Source organism: Paroedura picta, chromosome 2 (assembly GCF_049243985.1).
Source record: "Paroedura picta isolate Pp20150507F chromosome 2, Ppicta_v3.0, whole genome shotgun sequence".
Taxonomy (NCBI): Eukaryota; Metazoa; Chordata; class Lepidosauria; order Squamata; family Gekkonidae; genus Paroedura; species Paroedura picta.
This window is the reverse complement of record NC_135370.1, coordinates 128,902,366-128,916,063: the sequence shown is the minus strand read 5'-3', so window position 1 is coordinate 128,916,063 and position 13,698 is coordinate 128,902,366. Positions and strand designations below refer to the sequence as shown.

The 13,698-nt window shown below is 42.6% G+C and overlaps 1 protein-coding gene across 8 annotated transcripts in view; it reads right to left on the bottom strand.

The window, feature by feature from the left end:
- The window catches only part of SIPA1L1 (signal induced proliferation associated 1 like 1), a 190,731-nt gene that overhangs the window by 96,534 nt on the left and 80,499 nt on the right, over nucleotides 1-13,698 (bottom strand). For 6 of the 8 annotated variants that reach the window (XM_077322655.1, XM_077322658.1, XM_077322656.1 and 3 more), the window contains one exon: nucleotides 1,886-1,953. The exons of the other annotated variants lie outside the window; for them this stretch is intronic. The gene's annotated coding sequence lies outside the window, so the exon portion shown is untranslated. The remainder of the gene's footprint in view (nucleotides 1-1,885; nucleotides 1,954-13,698) is intronic. 8 annotated transcript variants of the gene reach the window in all.

The following is a 13,698-nucleotide window of genomic DNA, read 5'->3' as shown; positions in this document are numbered from 1 at the left end:
TTATTCCCCCTTCTTCTTTACATGTTATGGCTTTTTTTCCTACCCACAATAACATTATTTTTGTTCCCAACAATTAATTGTTTTAACATTGTTTTACTGGGCCCTCTGTTCAACATATTCATAAATTATTTCAATGAAGGAATAGAATGGGTGCTTATTATATTTGCAGATAATACTAAACTGGGAGGGATAGCAAACACACCAGAAGGCACAATCAGGATACAGGATGATCTTGACAAGCTAGAAAACAGGGCTAAAATGAATAAAATGAATTTCAATAGTGAAAATTTTAAAGTTCTTCATTTAGGTAGGAAAAATCAAATGCATCATTATAGGATAGGCAAGACTAGTCTTGGCAGTAGTATGTGTGAAAAGGATCTGGGGGTCTTACTAGACCATACACTGAGCATGAGTCAGCAGTGTGACAGTGGCTAAAAAGGCAAATGGGATTTGGTATTATATCAAGAAAAGTATAGTGTCCAGATCACGCAAGGTTATGGTACCACTTTACTCTGCCTAGACCTCACTTAGAGCAGTGCTCCCCAACCTTTTTATCACCGGGGACCAGTCAACGTTTGACAATTTTACTGAGGCCCGGGGGGGGGGGGTACTGGGCTGCAGCTTCTCCTCATCCTCCTCCCCGGCTGTTGCCTCGGGGGCTGCCCTGCCCACTCTGTTGCCAGCTCACCTTTGGTGCTCTCCGGCGGCTGCCATGGCTGGGGCTCCCCCTCAGCGTGGCACTGCGCAGCTGCTGCTGGCAGCACCCCCCCAGCAGGCGGTGGGAAGTCAGGGGTACCAGTGGGAAAGCAAGTGGTGCAGGGGCTCAGGCAGCAGCAACATTCTTCAGCAAAAGACTACCCCCCCCCCCGGGCCTCAGTAAAATTGCCAAGCGTTGACCAGTCCCCGGTGATAAAAAGGTTGGGGACCACTACTTTAGAATTTCAGTAAATTGGATAGTGTTATTACTGGAATCGTTTTTTTTTTTTTTTGAAATTTCATATTTTGACCTGGAATACAAACCCCAGGAAAACTGCAATACATTTCTAAACACAGCTTGTACAAACATAGACAACATGTAAACAAGCAAATAAACATCTGAACTAAGTAAATCAGCTACAAATGTATGGGAAATAACACAGTACGTAATGCAGCGTCTACTCTAGGAAGGTAAAGGGACTACTACTGATGCCTCAACAGGCCTTCTGTTCAAAGGACTCCAAATCCTTTTGTAAGCCATTTGGGTCAAAATAAATTGCCCCGAAATTTTACACAGATGGATTTTGCCATGCATGAAAAAAGAAAGAGCTCTGAAGTGGAATGAACAGAGCAACTCACTTGGTTTTAAGGAGACACTAAAATGCAGACTGGAACATTTCCCAAACAATCAAGTTGATAGAGAAGGACTGGAAGCATGTATGAAACTTCTTCCTAATGAGATAGCTTTACTCTTCTATCTTTGCAATATGAAAGCAACACTTCCTGGTTAATAAGATGTGAAGGAGATTCCACCCAACACCTGCTGTGACAGTTGACTTAATAGCAGGCCTATGCTAGCTTTGACAATTACACCCACATTCCCCTGCAAGGGATTAATTGTTTGCTAAAAATAAAAAGGAGATTTGCATTTCAAGTGAACAGCCTAAGCAATGTGCCATTTGACAGAAGGTGAAATTAATCAATCTTGTGGTTGGCTGATGGGCCCAGATTTTACTTCAGATGTCCAGATTTACGTTAAACCCAACTAAAACCCACAAATAAGTTAATAAAACGATGAAGTCCAGCATACAGCAATGCAATTCATAACAGACTATGAACACAGCTGAATGATTTCATGTGCAGCTGAGAAATATAGCTTAAGAATTGATTGGGAAACAACAACACCTACTATAGTTTCATGGCATCTTGACAAATTCATAGGCTTCTGCATCAACATCCACATATGAAACATATAACCTGGGGAAAAATAATACATCATCATTATTAATAATCCAGATCGTATTAGTCTGTCTGCAGCAGTAGAACAGGATGCAGTGGTCCCCAACCTTTTTATCACCGGGGACCGGTCAACGTTTGACAATTTTATTGAGGCCCGGGGGGGGGGGTAGTCCTTTGCCGAGGGACGTTGCCACCGCCACCTGAGCCCCTGTTCTGCTTGCTCTCCCGCCGGCATCCCTGACTTCCCACCGTCCACTGGGAGGCACTGCCTGCAGCAGCTGCGCAGTGTCACGCAGTGCCATGCCAAGGAGGAACCCTAGCCATGGCGGCCGCCGGAGAGCACCAAATGTGAGCTGGCAGCAGAATGGTAGGGCAGCCCCTGAGGTAGCAGCCAGGGAGGAGGACAAGGAGGAGCCGCGGCCCGGTACCGACTGATCGACGGACCGGTACCGGTCCCCGGACTGAGGGTTGGGGACCACTGCTTTAGGGTGATACTGGACGAAGGGTGCTTGCACTCGAAAGCTCACGCCTTGATTAAATCTTTGTTGGTCTTAAAGGTGCTACTGGAATCTGATTTTATTGTGCTACTTCAGACCAACATGGCTACTCATTTGAAACTGGACTCTTGTTCTTTTCATTATTAAAACGTTTAAGAACATTTCTAAAATGTCAAATTAAGACCAAAAAGAAAAGTTAGACCTACATGACAGAAATTTACTATTTCTAGAAAATCAGGGAGAAAATCTATCATCTGTTCCCAACCTACTGAGGGCAGATAGGATCGGATATTTGTCTTGCCACTGCCTGCCTATACTTGGTGGGTAGATGCAGGGTTTGAGAACAATCCCAAAGCCCCCAACTGAGGTCTGAAAATAGTTACTTGGGAGGCTGGTTTGTACTTGGCGCACTCAGCTGATTACTACTGCCCCCCACAAGATGGTTGCCAAAAGATGTGCTTGGCTTGGGAGGCTAAGCAGCCACCCCCTTTGTTTCTCATCTTTCTCACCACCTGATATGACACATACTGAAAGGGCAGACAGGAAGGCAAAAAGAGGTAACAGAAAGCAGGAAGAGAGAAGACTGGCAAGGCAAGGATAAAAGGTAGTTAAGGCAGGTTCTCTCTCAGCCTCATGTCTTCTTACTGAGGATGTCCAAATGCACTGTATACACGGCATATGAATGTGCAGATTTCGGCCTGTACAAGAGTATATACACTATATACTTGGAAGGAAGAGCAAGGGCAGTTCTACCCCACCACTGGGCTAGGAAGGTTTGTTAAAGACATGCTTAGTGATTGCATAGCTTGTTTCCCAAAAACTCTAGAGATTCTTGGGTTTTTCACAAGTTCCCTGGAGTTATCCCTTTGCCTTTGGGGCATTTGCTTAGTCCCATCTGAGCTCTCATTTTCATTACTCTTGCATAAGAACCAGGCTTAAACTTATTATGTGCATGTACTACTGAGCTGCCACTGAGCAGTGAACGAAAATATACACATCATAGTTCTATAGGACTATGTGTGCACATTTTACTTCTTTACACTTCATGGGCATGGCTGAATACTTTGCCCTCTTACTGATAATGAGTTTTAATAACATGCCTGTTAGCCTGTCCTGATTCATGCAACTGTAATACAGGTATTTCTAGATGTTCTCTTTCATTGCTTAAGGCAGAAAAAAGCACAATAATGACAACATGACCTTTCAGGCACCATTATGAATATTCTGAAAGAGATGATCATTCATTAAGGCCAAACCTCAAATGAAAGATGAAGACACTTTCATTAAGGATGAAAATTTATTTATTTGGGATTAAATCCCTTAGAAACCTATTAAGCATTTTATGTCATGACTGAGGTTTATGTAAACACAACCAGAAGAATCACATTCTTTTTCTCCTTTTTGGTGAATGTGCTGTGTTTTTTTGTAGGGTTCTTTTTTTTTTTGGCATGTCACAAAGTCTATAATTCAAAATGTGAAGCCACAGCAATGCCAGGTACCTGGGCAAACATCATTGTACTCAAATTGTACTGAAGCAATTTTAAAATCCAAAGTACACATCAACATCTCTAAGCCTATTTCTCTTGACACGCTTGGAATATCCATTTTATTATCACTTCTTAAATTGTTTCTTCTGCTAGTATAACAAAAAAAACAGTGTAGAACTTAAACGGAAAAACATGGTGAAGCTTAAATGAAAATGGTTATGTACATATTACATGACAATATTTTAGTAACTTCAAATATTAAAAGCTAGAACAAATTGGAAGGATGTTGACTTCATTTACATTCTAAAAAAAATTCAAATGTATTGTTATCTGATCACAGTTCTACACAATTAATGTGTGGATTCATAAGCCTACTCATGGAGCTTTTTCTCGAAAAGGAGTGCTATTTTAGAAAAAAAAAATCAGTTCAGCTTAATACATAAATCTAAAACTGACTAAGTTCACTTTATTTTCGTCGCACTGATATTTCAGGGTTGTTGGGCAGAAGGTTTCTGCCTAAATAACCCAGCTGGAAAGTGGGACTTGAGGATTGCAACACATGCTCCCACTTTGTCCTCCACAACGTCAGCCAACAGCTGGGACACCTTTCTCATACTCCTGGCCAGCAGTACTTTGTTGGGACATTGCTGGCCTGTCCTTACTTGGTTAGGAGTAAGGCTGGCCTGGGGCTGTCCTCCAATCATGGCGTAACTAGGGTAGGCCCATGGGGGATGGGGCAGAAGGCAAGCTGCAAGACTGGTTTATGAAGAAATTAACAACCTAATAGGCATCTGGTAGGGGCAGGTATAAGTAGTAAGAATCCCTGGCTTCTGAAGCAAGAGGCAGCCGTGCAAACTGGTGGTGGAGAAAGGCATCTAGCCTACCTTAAGTTGGATGGGGGTGGGGTGAATGAGAGCACATTCCTCCAATCCCCAGGACTTCTAGATCACATTGGTGGGAGAGATGGCCAATAGGGCATGAGTTATTTAAAGAAGGCCCAGAAACAGACCAGAGATGTGGTAAAGGTAAAGGGTAAAGGTATCCCCTGTGCAAGCACCGAGTCATGTCTGACCCTTGGGGTGACGCCCTCTAGCGTTTTCATGGCAGACTCAATACGGGGTGGTTTGCCAGTGCCTTCCCCAGTCATGACCGTTTACCCCCCAGCATGCTGGGTACTCATTTTACCGACCTCGGAAGGATGGAAGGCTGAGTCAACCTTGAGCCGGCTGCTGGGATCGAACTCCCAACCTCATGAGCAAAGCTTTCAGGCGGCTGCCTTACCACTCTGCGCCACAAGAGGCTCTTGTGGCGCAGAGATGTGGTAGCAGATCCTATTCAGAGTGCTGGGGAGCAGAGGTCAGCAGAGAGAGAATTCTGGTGATGCAGCTAGGGATGCTTGAAAACCTGTGGGTTTGGTTTGCCTCATAATCACCAAGAATGAATATGTCACTGATGTATTGACTAGAGTGAGTGAGCAGCAAGTTGTCCGCTAGTAAGGAGTGGCTGCACAATAGTGCTTTCAGGCATACATACTGTCTCTTACATCCTGATGTCCCCGCTGCCTAGAAATAATTACTTTCTCTGCAGCTGTGATTAAATCTATTGTCTAAAATAAATTAAAACTAAGGTACAGCCTACCTTTGGTTGTTCTCATTAATGAATTCTGAATATAGCTGGCAAGCATGCTTTTATTGCTTTACAACTTAGTGTTTTGTAAGGAACTGAGAACAGTGGTTACAGTTACCCCTAAAACCAGGAATGGATTTGGAAGAATAAGGATAAAGAACTGTGATCATGCAAATGAAATAGATTTGTATATAATTGCTTATATTACATAATATGTTTTGCTTCTGGCAATTATAATGCAGAACACTGAGACCCTCATCTCAATCCACCTGGAAATTTCCATTTCAGAGATACCATAATTCACTGCCTGTAGAAATAATGCAGTCCTTGCAACTGTAAGATAAACTTTTAAGAGGGGGGGGGGACTGAGATTCTAAGGATGCTCTATTTCAGCACTCTCAATATTTATATATTTATTGCAAATTAGGCTCATACTTTTATTAATGTTATAATGGTGCAGCATTTAATATCTGTCCAGCCAGTTACTGCTTGAAGACTGCCAGTGAGGGGGAGCTCACCACTTCCTTAGGCAGTGCTGAACTTCTCTGAAGTTTTTCTTCCTGATATCTAGCCAGTACGTACCTCCACGTAGTTAAACCCGTGACTGGGCTCTATTCCTTGCTGTCAATGAGAACTGTTCCCTGCCCTCTTCCAAGAGACAACCTTTCAAATACTTAGAGCAAACATTGACAATTCTCTCCTCAGCAACCTGCTGTATTTTTTATACCTGCTCTTAGCAGTTCCCAATTTGTAAACAGCTTATCATCCAACACATTAGTTTAATCTAAGTATCACTATCACATGTTCAAGACAAGCAACTAGATCAAGTAGGCTGTTAAAAATAAAATTTGCCTTTAAAAAGAGAGTTTTCTCATTAGATTTCAACTTAAATTGCATCATCCATTGCATTTCAATTTTCCTTAGAGGAACAACCCCCAAACTCATGAAGTTAAAGAATACTTGTGTTGTTATGGAAACTAAATGTCGACCTATGAAAACAAGAAGATGGCTGATAATTCAAGAGGCTTTCAGAAAAAAAGTAGGAGCTATATTTTCACTAGGAGTTGCAGAACATATCTGCTGGAGCATGTAATACAAGAAGGTTATAGTAATCTGCTTATTGCCATTCTGTTTTGCAGCTGCTAGTTTTAACCATGGAAGATTTAGAAATAGAGGTTCCTAATGTTTATCAGTGTTGCCTTTGACTTTGCCTTATTTGTACAAAACCTTTCAGAATGTGTGGTTACCATTTTTAGTTTCCAGTGGCTGGCTGCCAATAAGTTAAAAAGATACTCTTGACATAAAGGTACATAGGAAGCATCAGCCTGAAAATAACTTTTTCACAGAACAAAGCGTTTTCCAAGGCCCAGTCCATCCCACTGCTTCTCAATCTCCAGCCTCTATGTCAACATTTTCAACCTTTTGACCGTGAAGCAGTCCCTGAAATACATTTTCAGGCTTTGAGGATCCCCGGAAGTGGTACCAGCTGGCCATGCCTCCCTACTAAACAGCCCTGGAAGTGGCATAACCATCCACACCTTTCACCCTTCTTTCACTCCCTCCCCTCCCCTTTACTACTGCTTTGCCTCATGGAGGCCAGAAAGTGATCTTGGAGGCCAGAAAGTGACCATGGAGGCCAGAAAGTGATCTGCAGTGATCTTGAAGCCCAGGAAAATAAAATCTGTCACTATCTCCATTTCTTGCCCATCTATTTGCCATGAACTGAGAGGGCCGGATGCCATGATCTTTGTTTTCTTGATGTTGAGTTTCAAGCCAACTTTTGCACTCTCCCTCCTTCACCTGCACCAAGGCTCTTTAGTTCCTCTTCACTTTCTGCCATTAGAGTGGTATCATCTGCATATTTGTGGCTGTTGATATTTCTCCCTGCAATCTTGATCCCAATTTGTGACTCCTCTAATCCCGCCTTTCTCGTGATGTGCTCCACATACAAGTTAAATAGCCAAGGCGACAGTATACAGCCTTGCCGAACTCCTTTCTTGATTTTGAACCAATCAGTGATTCCACATTCAGTTCTCACTGTTGCTTCTTGACCTGCATACAAGTATCTCAACATTTAATTATATTAATTGACAAATACTTGCAGTATTTACATATGCATTGCAATTAGGCCCACCCTTTTATTAATGTAATCCAATTTCAGAAAATGGATTTTCACTTGAAAAGCATCATAATTTATTTTACTACTTTTAAATTGAAATGGGTTAATTCTTGTAGTTCATACAGACCAAAACAATAGTGTTTGACATGCTGGGAAATGGACAATCCCCTGCCATATGCTGAATACTTTGGGCATCCTTGTAGATTATACTGAGCCTTACACTGCCAAATGAAAATATGAAATTCTAGGTTAGAAAAAAGTGGATTTATTCTGAGCTAAATAATCCATAATAAAGCTGTGTGGCTATATAAATGCTTCCAGGGTTTCTAGAGAGGCAAGAAGTATGAACATACTGAATGCTGGTTTAAAGTGGGCAAACTCAAACAAATCAGACTACTCCTAGAATGATCTTTACTATGCTGTTTTTTTCTGGGCAGGAGGAAGAAGAGGAGTTGGTACTTATATGCCGCTTTTCTCTACCCGAAGGAGTCTCAAAGCAGTTTACAGTCGCCTTCCCTTTCCTCTCCCCACAACAGACACCCTGTGAGGTAGGTGAGGCTGAGAGAGCCCTGATATTCCTGCTCGATCAGAGCACCTTTATCAGTGCTGTAGCGAGCCTAAGGTCACCCAGCTGGTCGCACGTGGGGAAACATGGAATCAAATCCGGCTTGCCAGATTAGAAGTCCACGCTCCTAACCACTATAACAAGACGATATTGTATCATCTTTATTGGTTACCAGTCTGCTTCCGGATCAAGTTTAAGGTACTGGTTTTGGCCTTTAAGGCTATACGTGGCTTGGGCTCTGTAACTGCAGGCCTGCTTGTCTGCCTATGTTCCCCAGAGGGCGCTTCACTCTGTGGGCACAAATCTGCTGGTTTCCAGGGCTCCCGGGACATTCGCCTGGCCTTGACCCGGGCATTTTCAGCTCTGGCCCCAACCTGGTGAAATGAGCTCCCGGAAGAGCTGAGAGCCCTGTCGGAATTGTCAGCTTTCCACCAGGCCTGCAAGACCGAGCTCTTCCACCAGGCATACGGTTGATTCCAGGTTGAGGTCCTGGAGTTATCATCAGGGAATCCTCTAGTGTTAGTGAGATCAGGACCCTTGTTCCTAATCAAAGATTTCTTTGACTGCAAGCTAGACAGGGGGTGGAGGGTTAACTCTTATGTACTGCCATATTTTAATATGTCAGGAGATTTTTCAGGGGTTTCAGGGGTAAATAAACAAATACAAGGAATGTCATCTCTTGCAAGGCACCACACTAGAGGCAAACAAAGGCTGAAACCCAGCTTTGCAAACCAAATCTCTTATCTGGCCACTAGGATCAAGACTGTGATGCTTAATGAATTGAACAAATCTACACATTCGCTTGACAGCTTTACAAGCCTTTGTTACTGTTCAACAAACCAAATCAGATTCTGGGAGTCCTCTAACTGGAGCGCCCAAGGTTTTAAAATCAAATTTTCAGATCCATAAAATTATGACCAGGACTGCAGCATGGGGGGAGGGGGAGTTAAGCCTTCCCCTGACCCCATTTTCACAACTTGGAATGGTACCAGGAAAATTTTATTTGTCCTTCTGTGGCATTTATCTAAAAGGGAAATGACTCTGACTGTAAAACTATCTCCCCTAAATGGTTACACACTAAAAGTTTTTTTAAAAATATATACATTGTATGTCACTAACTTTTCAGCACATTTTAAGGCAGCCAAGTCCTTTTTTTCCCTTTCTTTTCTTTCTTTTTTTTGACGGCACAAATGTGTGTATGGGGGAGAACTAGTTATTTCTTGCAAGCTTTTATCAGGATCTTTATGCTTGACCCAGCAGGGCAAACAGTCACTCTCCTGTTTCAGTTCAGGAAAACAGTGTGAGAAATGATCCCTTCACAATCGGAAACGAGCCCCTGCATATCTGAATACTGAATTTAAAAACTGCTGGGATCTCTGTTCCAGTATATTTGCTTTGGCTCAGAATCTCAAGGAGAGCACAGATCAGAGCAGGTTATGGTGCAGGCGGAAAACATTCAAACACTTCCAGTATTAAGCTACAGGAGAAATATGGGGGACTTAAGAATCGATCCTCACATTGTAAACTCTGGTGTGCCTAAGCAAGATAAAAACCCACATTATCACATTAAGTATTAAGTAGTGGCGATTATAAGAACAAAAAAATTCTGTCAGGCTGTCAAAAATGCTAATAATATATTGAAGCTCCCTTACTAAGTGCACAAGCAATATATTGTATCAAGCCTGGTCCAACACATTCTCTAGTAGCATTCTGTTTACCTTTTAACTTATCTGATTTTAACTACAATGAAAACACTAAAAAGAATCCAACTGCATTCAGTTTAAAATACCAGACATCATTGTACTAGTAAGCTGGCTATGCCAAGAGTGGCGGCATATAAATATAATAAATAAAATAAAGCAAGCAAATTTAATAGTATTACAATAAAAGAGAATGGAAGGTAATTAAGTCAGTGCAAAAAAAAATAACACATTTTCCATTTTAATCCAGATTAAACACATGTTCCTGACAGAAATTCTGAAAGGTTGATATTTACTATAAAGTATACAAGTGTCATAAGTAAGATTGTCTAGAACTGAAGGCTATCTTTAAACCCCTCCCCCCGCTCCAGAGGAGCGGGAGGAATAAAAGAGTAAGGGCATGTGGGGAGGAGTTAGGGTGGGCCCTGTCCATGATAAAAACTCGGGGGGCCCAATCAGGAGCCGCAAAGCGGCTCCTGATTGGGCCCCCCGACTGTCCATCCAAGGCCAAACGGCCAATGGGGAGCCGCGTAAAGCACTAGGGAAAGGAGCAGGGACGCCGTGTTGAACACGAGGCGTCCCTGCTCCTTTCCCACCTCTGCCATTTTCCGGCTTCTGCCGGACCCGGGCGCTCCATCGCGGCAGCGACGGAGCGCCCAGCCTCGGCAGAAGCCTCCCTGCCCACCGCCGCCTTTCTCCGGCTTCTGCCGGACCCGGGCGCTCCTTCGCGGCGGCGAAGGAGCGCCCGGCCCCGGCAGAAGCCTCCCCCGCCCACCGCCGCCATTTTCCGGCTTCTCCCGGACCCGGGCACTCCTTCACGGCGGCGAAGGAGCGCCCAGCCCCGGCAGAAGCCTCCCCCGCCCACCGCCGCCATTTTCCGGCTTCTGACGGACCCGGGCACTCCTTCGCGGCAGAGAAGGAGTGCCCAGGGCCGGCAGAAGCCTCGCCGGCCCTCCCCAGCCAGGCCACTCCAGCGGCTGGGAGAAGCCTCTGGAAGACCTGCCGGTGGGGGGGGGGGCTGCACAGCCTTCTCCCGCTCGCCCTAGTGCCCATTTTATTCCCCTTTAAAATGGGCTTTATTCCTAGTTATATCTATATTCCAGCTTTCAAATATGATTTGAAAAGAAAAGAGTTACAAACTGGATCTAGCACCTAGACATATATAAGGGTTAAGATCCTACCATTTTGCTCAAGAAAAGTGTCATGCCTCTCTCCTGTACTTAAGCTAGTACCCTCTTAAAACACAGGGGAGTTCTGCCCTGTCTATTACTGAGATAATGAAAAAGACCAAATAAATGCTTATTATATTAAACTATCTATTTTACCCAACCAAACGGTTAACTGGCTGCCAATCAACCATTTAAAGTTAAATGGCTGGCCATGAACAGCCAAACCAGAACAGCTAAAATTTGGTTAAATGTTTGAGGAAGGCACCTTCCCCAAACATCCGTTCTCAAGCTCTGAACCAGCCCAAATTCATGCCAAATTTTGGTTCATGAGTTAGTCAGTTCAAGTTCATTACTTCTTACCACTACTCTCAGCAAACTTTGCAACATGCTTCTAAATTATGTGGCTCTTCTTCTGGTAGAATAAATTCGAGAAAGGCTTTGTATGCTACTTAATGAAATAGGAATGTACTGACGCCAGGTTCCAGAGCCTTGCCTAAACACAACATTGGTGAACCTGGGAAGGAATTTATTTATTTACTAGGGGCCAAGCCCAATGCATTAAGGAATACAACAGGCACTAGATTGGGGTGGGGTGGGGTGGAAGAACTCTGTGGATGGCCTCTCCCTCTCCCCCAGGACCTGGAAAGTCTGCAGGCTGGAGGCCCCTAGGAAGGGAACTTACCAATAAAAAAATTATAGTACACAAAAATTTACTGATGGCCAAAACTTTTTTTAAAAACAATTCCTATTTAACTTAGGCCACCAGTTTGGGGCTTATGCTAAATAATGCTCCTTTGGTACACAACTCATACAAATGTAGCTTTGTTTTATCTGTACATGCTTTGTCACAAATGCTGCACATCGCTCCCAGTACAGAATCATCACAGCTCCAGTTTCATGTGATATAAGACAAACATGTATTGAGACTTTCCTTTGACTAATACATTCCCCCCCCTCTCCTGTCAAGTCTCAGGTTAAATATTTCTCACACTCAATTGCATTTCAAACAATGGTGAAGTCTACATGCAAAAATGCCTTCAGTTTTCACAGCATATTAGAAATCTGCAGCTGCCAAGCTTCAAAAAAGCATTTACTGTGCAAATGTTCTCTTTGCACTTCAATTTGAAAGTTCAAGCACAAAGCTATTATGGCCTACTTCTATAAAACACTGTACATTGTGATAAACACGGAAAGTTAAATGACAGATAAGAAACATCCAGATGACAACTCTGAGGGGAGGGGATGTTTTTAATCTTGTATAAACAGCAGAAACAAAAATAAGAGTTTTGTTACCATAGTAATAGCGGCTAGTCTGTGAGAACCAATTGGCAATTATTACTGTTCCAGAAGAGTGTTACTACTTTTATTCACAGCAATGCACTCATCATAAAGTTCATTTCCAGTGCAACCCCTGTAGCACGCGGACACTGTTGCTTTAGCATCCTTCAATAGCTCACAATTCTGAATTCAGCTTTCTTAAAAACCGAGATGTATTCCGCTTACACACATATCCCCAACAAAATGTGAATTATCTATGCTACAAATGTGATGAGCATGTATATGGGAGGTGTTGCTCCTTTCAACTTTGATGGGACAAAGATTGCTACCCACAAACTCTTCCTCTCACTCCAGATTGCAGCATTAAGGGTTTCCCCTGTTGAGCAGGAGACAACGACAGCCTTTCCCAGGACCTGGAAGACAGAATGTGCTTATCTTCACAGCACTCTTCCTCACAATGGTAAGTTTAGTACTACACCTTCCAATTAACATAGCTTCAGTGAACCAATCTTTGCATCAGAGTTTTTCTTTCTAGAAAGGAAAAAATCTAATTCCTTCCCAGCCCTGCAGATTTACTTACTAACTCCACAAGTTAAAAAGTGACATATGTAATTTTAATGAAGGCTTGCATAAACAGAAGTAGTGAGGCCTTCCAATTAAGTTTTACATTTCTAATTCAAAGAAGGCTATGCTGAAAAGTATCTGAGCTTATATGGTCCTCCAAGCTCCAAGTTTCCCAAAAGAGAAAAAAATCAGCAAAATTGCATAGATTGCATAGACTTTCCCATTTCATCTTGCTCATAAGAGAAATGCCACCAATAATGTAAATCTGAAATTGAGGAGGGGGATTTCTAAACACCTTTCAGCAAAGAAAGTCGAACCTACAAGACTTACTGCTGGAATTTATGAAACTTTTCAATTTTGCCCAAAGATACAAATACACGGTAAACCAATGCTGGAAGTAAATTCTGCCATCCATTACATTATTCTGCAGATTAATGACCAGTTGAGATGTACTGAAAACCCAAATATTTCTACAAAAAATATCCAACAGCCAGGTGAGAATTATGTATTAATTTCATTCAGTTATATTCCACCTTGCTTCCCAGTAGGGACCCAAAGCTGCTTATAATCATTTGCCTCTACTACATTTTTATGAATACATTCTTGCAAAATAATGTTAGCCTTTCAGTTAAAGTAACTGTATAATCATTTAATAATGATATCAACTGGTAATTTCTTGTGAAACGGGGGTCTTGTTTCTCTTTGTGTATTAACGTAATGTTAGCCTCTTTCCATGGCTGTGGCATCTTTCCACTCTG